The 6,812-nt window shown below is 43.5% G+C and overlaps 1 pseudogene; it reads left to right on the top strand.

Moving 5' to 3' along the window:
* The first annotated feature begins 720 nt into the window (after positions 1 to 720).
* On the top strand, positions 721 to 1,937 carry LOC125349945 (annotated as a pseudogene).
* Positions 1,938 to 6,812: the final 4,875 nt, after the last annotated feature.

Here is a 6,812-nt window from a genome sequence, read left to right as displayed (position 1 = left end):
TTATTATGTTCCTTTTAAGGATAGTTATTAAGATTATTAGGGTGGTCTCAAGGGAGCATTCATCTTAGGCACAACATCTCCATTACTAGTCTAAAAACCTTTTGTGACTATTTTAGGGACTGACATGCTTTGTTGGCAAAGAACTAGCCATAGAAAATCTACTAGGCTCTGAAGACCTCATGCTACCCCTGTTGCATATATTTCTTTACTTTAAGTATGGTCTCTTGACCATACTTAAGTTTGACCCAAAGCCTCATGCTTGCTAGGCTGACACACAGCACCACTAAGACCTGCCTCCAGTCCTTATTTTTACTGGACATTTTTAGAATAGGATCTTCCCATAGTCCGTGGGGTCACAGGACTATGCCACCCCATCTGACTTCTCTTGGTGGAGATGGAATCTGGCAGACTTTTCTGCCTGGCCTAGAGGTACAAACCTCAGTCGCAGACTCCCATGTAGCTTGGGATGACAGGTATATGCAACTGATCATAAATATGGGCTGAGAAAGGGTCTTGTAGAGTTTTTTGCTTTGACTGGCTTTGAATCACTGTCCTCCTGATGGTCACAGTTTCCAGGTAAGTAGGATTACAAGCGTGAGCCATTGGTAGCATATATTTCTTTGACTTTACAGTTCTTCCAAAATCTTTAGCTTGTGGAGCTGCTCCAGAATAGTCTGCAGGTGATTCCGTTCTGCGTCTCTTCTCGGCCTCGGAGCCGCACTCATCCGTCCGCCCTCGCCGTGCCCGCCCATGGAAGACTCGATGAACATGGACATGAGCCCGCTGCGGCCCCAGAACTACCTTTTTGGTTGTGAACTAAAAGCTGACAAAGATTATCACTTTAAGGTAGATAATGATGAAAATGAGCACCAGTTATCATTAAGAACGGTTAGTTTAGGGGCTGGTGCAAAAGATGAACTGCAGATCGTCGAGGCAGAGGCAATGAACTATGAGGGAAGTCCAATTAAAGTTACTCTGGCAACTTTGAAAATGTCTGTGCAGCCAACAGTTTCCCTTGGGGGCTTTGAAATCACACCACCTGTGGTCCTGAGGCTAAGTGTGGCTCAGGACCTGTGCACATTAGTGGACAGCACTTAGTTGCTGTGGAGGAGGATGCAGAGTCAGAAGATGAAGAGGAGGAGGATGTAAAACTCCTCAGTGTGTCTGGAAAGCAGTCTGCCCCTGGAGGTGGTAGCAAGGTTCCACAGAAAAAAGTAAAACTTGCTGAGGAAGATGAGGATGAGGAGGATGAAGATGATGATGAGGAAGAGGATGATGATGATGATTTTGATGACGAGGAAGCAGAAGAAAAAGTTACAGTGAAGAAATCTATATGAGATACTCCGGCCAAAAATGCACAGAAATCAAACCAGAATGGAAAAGACTCGAAACCAACGACACCAAGATCAAAAGGTCAAGAATCCTTCAAAAAACAGGAAAAAACTCCTAAAACACCAAAAGGACCTAGTTCAGTAGAAGACATTAAAGCAAAAATGCAAGCAAGTATAGAAAAAGGTGGTTCTCTCCCCAAAGTGGAAGCCAAGTTCATCAACTACGTGAAGAATTGCTTCCGAATGACTGACCAGGAGGCTATTCAAGATCTCTGGCAATGGAGGAAATCTCTTTAAGAGTAGTTGGGGCTGTTTGTTGAAAATTTCCATCTTATTTCATTTCTGTAAGAGTTGATATCTGGCTGTCCTTTTTATAATGTGAAGTGAGAACTTTCCCCTGCTGTGTTTGATAAATGTTGTGTAGGCTCCACTGCCAAGAACTTGTTGTCCAAAATGCCCGTTTAGTTTTTAAAGACGGAACTCCACCCTGTGCTTGGATTTAAGTATGTATAGAATGTTATGATGGGCCACAGTAGAAGTGATGGTCAAATGTGGAAATGGTGGGGATACAAAAATATACATGTGAAATAAACTCAGTATTTTAATTAAAAAAAAAAAAAGAATAGTCTGCAGGCTGGAATAAGCTTGAAAGCTAGAGTTTGCCATCACTCTATATACACAACATCTTTTTCACTAGTTAACTTTTTACTTTGACCGAAAGGACTATGAACTATTCTCAATCTTATATGAGCTCCAAACATGTTTCTGCCTATTGATTTTTATGCTCCTTATCCAGGGTGGTTTCCTCTCAAGCTTGTGTACATTCCCATACAGAGACCTAAAAGGACCTCTCTGCACATTTCCAGGGCCCCACACTGGGCAGCTCCCTTCTCTCAGTTACTCAGTACTGCAAATCCCCACCCTTACTTCTCTGAACTCCCATTTCTGTTTTTACTAAGATGTTAGTTTCTGTTGGAGTCCCCTTTTTTTGTTATTTTCTTGTACATACTTACTCCTACATGTTGGTTTCTATCTATATTGAACATAAATTTGTTAACAGAAATAGTTACAACTTCTACTTAACAGTTCTGAAAATGTCTTCATTGTTAAACATAACACCATATCAGCAGACATGGGAATCCTCATAAATGCCATTAACAAAAGCTATGTCTCGACAGGCATAGACTTACAGGATTTCTAATTGATCCTTGTACAACTAAAGCCCTTTAAAGAATTTGCCTCTTTGACATTCTTGGTTATGAACATGTCCTTTTGAGAGGTATTCTGAATGTTTTAAAGCAGTTGATTTCATTGTTGGACAGTAATAATGATCAGAACATGTACTTTATAATGAGCTAGCATGTAATTCCTCATCACGCTGATTTTTTTAGTTCTTACTGAATTTGTGTGTAGCCCAAATCTAGATGACCTTTTCTTACCAATCACTGTTAACCTTTATTGCATACAATTGTTTCTTCTAAGTATTGAGAGTGTGCTGTGTGCCAGGCTTTGCACTGAACATGGGGTTGCAGAAGTGACAATAGGAAGAGGTCAAATAAGTATGCAAATATAGGTAAAAATAACAGATCATGTGTCATGGGGAACTATGGTGCCATGGCATTGAGGGTTAGACCTACTTTAGAAAGTTAGGGAGGACATTCTTGAAGAAATATTAGGTAAGATCTGAAAGTCAAGTCAGAGGTAATCAGAAAGATGTGAGAGCTTTGGGACAAAGGGTCAACCTTAAGTGTTTGTGTGGTTTTTTTTGTGTGTCTTGATATTTGAACTCAAGGCCTCTGAGTTTCCATTAGCTTTCTGCCTCACAGCTAACACTCTACCACTTGAGCCATGACTCCAGTCTGGTACTTTGCTCATTAATTGGAGACAGAGTCTCTTGGATGTTTTTCCCCCACCTTACTCTGAACCTCTGTCCTCCAGTTCCTAGCCTCCTGAGTAGCTAGGATAATAGGCATGAGCAACTAGCTGAGAGCTAGTAGCTTTACATGCAAATGTAGTACTTTCAGATAGCTCTCTAAAGTATTCTACTTATTCAGTGGTCTCAGAAATATCACTGTGTTACCCAAACTATGATTGTTGGTTATAGGTAGGGAAGCAGATTTAACTCTATGTAATTTATATTGTTCTTTGGGATGGTTATTGCCCTTACATCAAGTTTTGTTGCCAGTCCTGGGGCATGGACTCAGGGCCTGAGCACTCTCCTTGGCTTCTTTTTGCTCAAGGCTGCTAGCCTCTACCACTTGAGCCACAGCACCACTTCCGGCTTTTTTTTTCCTATATATGTGGTGCTGAGGAATCGAACCCAGGGCTTCATGTATACGAGAGGCGAGCACTTTACCACTAGGCCATATTCCCAGCACCCTTACATCAAGTTTTGTGGGACCAGAGTTTATACTTTTTGAGGGGAGAAGAGGTTCGCTTTAAGAAAGAAATGTAACTTGGGCAGGGGAATATTGCCTAGTGGCAAGAGTGCTTGCCTTGCATACATGAGGCCCTGGGTTCAATTCCCCAACACCACATAAACAGAAAATGGCCAGAAGTGGCACTGGGGCTCAAGTGGCAGAGTGCTAGCCTTGAGCAAAAAGAAGCCAGGGACAGTGCTCAGGCCCTGAGTTCAAGTCCCAGGACTGGCCAAAAATAAAAAAATAAATAAAAATTTGGGGCTGGGAATATGGCCTAGTGGTAAAGTGCTTGCCTCATATACATGAAGCCCTGGGTTCAATTCCTCAGCACCACATATATAGAAAAGGCCAGAAGTGGCGCTGTGATTCAAATGGTAGAGTGCTAGCCTTGAACAAAAAGAAGCCAGGGACAGGCCCTGAGTTCACGCCCCAGGACTGGCAACAAAAACAAAAACAAAAAAACAAAATAAAAGAAGCTCAGGGAGTGTACCAGGTCCTGAGTTCAAGCCCCAGGTCCAGCACACACACACAAATCTTTCTTTGATGAGTTTGCTTAACAGTGCATAGAGTGATTGTGAATAAAAATAAATATCAACCTCTTCTAAAAAAAAAAAGAAAGAAATGTAACTGATGAATATGAATATAAAACTAAGGACAGGGCTTGGAAAAGGCCCTTTCTAATGAAACACCCTGAAATAGATTTATTTACTCTGATGCTAATGAGATATCTTAAAGCATTTAGGCACAGGATGCATGACCATATGTTGGTAATATCACCAAGAGATTATATGTTTGATGTAGAAATCTGGATTTATCAGACATTTAAATCGTCTCCACAGCTAAAGACTCTATGTTGACCAAAACTTGACATAGGTTTGTGAACTAAGTCAAAATTTGAATCTATAATTTTAATCCTCAGCCTGGCCTGTGCAATGAACTGTCTAATAGTCCCATGATGATGTGCTGATTGTATTTATGTTGTATTCTGGAGAGTGAGAAAATCCACTGAGCACTGTTACGGGTGACAAATGAGTCTTATTAGTCAGTTTGCAGCTGCCTTGCCCTGGGCTACCCCAGAGCTAGTTGCAGCCTCCAGAGTGCAAGTTTCTTTCCTTTCTTCCTTTCCACAGGCTTCTTCCTGTCCCCAGGCCTCTCTGCAGGCCTCTTGTTCTCCACAGGCCTCTGTTCTTCAAAAGCCTCTCCCCTCTCTGAGGGACCCCACTTCCCACATGGCTCTCCATGAGCCTCTGGTCTCCTCGGGCTTCCACTCTACAGGCCTCTGCTCAGTTCTCTGTGTCTGCCCCACTCTCTGTGTCGGCTCTGGCTTCTGGCTTCGACAGGCACCAGGCTACTGACTTTCCCACAGGCCTCAAGCTCTTCTTGGCTCGGTTCTGCTCTGCTCCTCCCTGTTTGCTCTCCTCCGGCTCTCACCAGGCCTCCGCTCTTCATGCCTCTCCTCCCTTCTGGCCCAGAGCTAGGCCACTCTGGCCTCCATTCTCTCCAGGCCCAGACTCGGGCTTCTCTTCGCTGCTGGTCCCAGTTCGGGCCTTCTCAGTCTGAAGGCCCGGGCTCCCCTCAGGTGTGAGTGGAACCTGGGCACTGCTCAGCTCCACGAGGCATCTCTTGGCGCCTTGCTTTCTCCGTGCTTTCTCTCTTCCCCCAGAAATCCCGCCCTCTAATATCCTACACCCCCCGCCCTCCCCCCCCCCCCCCCGGGCTGCCCGCAGTCTAGGGGTGGTGGTTCTGGTCCCCTCAACGTGGGCCGGGATCCCCTTTTATCCTCCACAGTCGGGGGTGGCAATGACAACAACATGGGGCAGGGCTTCCTGCCCCTGCCCGCCCCGCCCCCCCCACCAGGTTATTACATTTATATGTGCAGAATGAGTTGTATGTCTTTTAGGCAATGGCTTACACAAACTACAAAGTCAAAATCTCTAGCTTTAACTCCTTAATCAGTTATTTTCTTCTAGCATTCAAATCTCAAATCACTGAATCAGAAGTAAAACGTCTTGTGGATTGAAGTTTGGGATTGAGTCCCTTGTTAATCACTGTGTGTACATGAAGAGCAGGTTGGTGATGGACCAGAGGTAGTGTATCCATTCTGCCCTGACAATCTGCCTGACACTTGAGTCTTCTGCTTAAAGGATGCTGAGGAAAGAGGATGGACATTTTGGTATGTGATTATCAATCATCCCAGTGCACCTGCTCGAAGCTTCAGACATGCACCACTGTCAGAAGGGAAAAAAGGTGTACAAGACATAAAAGACTCCTCAGAACCCTCAGAGCCAATTATTCTCTGACTTATTATTATAATGCTGACGTCAAAATATTGATGGCAGCTCTGTGAATGAGCAGTTTTGCATCTCCAGCATAGTTGTTGGAGAAGATTATAAAGCTCTTAGCAAACTGTAATTAGAGCTCATGAGCAGGTGAGTTACATGGCTAAAATTCTTACTAGTCTGGTCACCAGAGAAGCAAAATAAGGTGAGATTAACTGGTCAATATATGGACCAGGTCATGCTCATGAGTAGTTGCTTTTCCAGTCTGTCAGGATTTTTGGAATCTGACTGATTAGCATTATTCACAAGGCCCTATGCCCTTCTTGCAGGCACTCCGATGTGAAGCGAATGCGTTTGTAATGTCAGTTCATTTCCCCAGGGCTAGGCCACATCGAGTTTGGACCTGCTGGCTTTTAAAAATTATTTTTTAATCCAGTCTACAAGGGACATTGTTGGGCCCAGGGATAACAGTTTCGGAGCCAGGTAAGCAGGTTCTGTCTGAGCACACTTGCTAGGCATGGTGTGGAGTAATGCTCTTCAGGAGGAGATAATTGACATCAAAGGGCTCCAAGTTTTATTTTCTCTCACATCTAGGAGCTGAAAATGCATTTTCTTTTACTATTTGTATATTTTTAGAAACTGTTACTACCAAGATGACAGAAAAATTCAAAGGCTAGTAAAGTAGTAAAAATAAAATCCCTTTGCTGATCTATAAAGATTTGGAACTTCCCTGTCCTGTGAGTTCTCTACCAGACTCCAGACTTTTGGGTAGCTTTGTGTTG

Source organism: Perognathus longimembris, chromosome 4 (genome assembly GCF_023159225.1).
Source record: "Perognathus longimembris pacificus isolate PPM17 chromosome 4, ASM2315922v1, whole genome shotgun sequence".
NCBI classification, from domain to species: Eukaryota; Metazoa; Chordata; class Mammalia; order Rodentia; family Heteromyidae; genus Perognathus; species Perognathus longimembris.
Note: the sequence above shows the minus strand (reverse complement) of the source record. Positions and strands in the feature narration are given on the sequence as shown.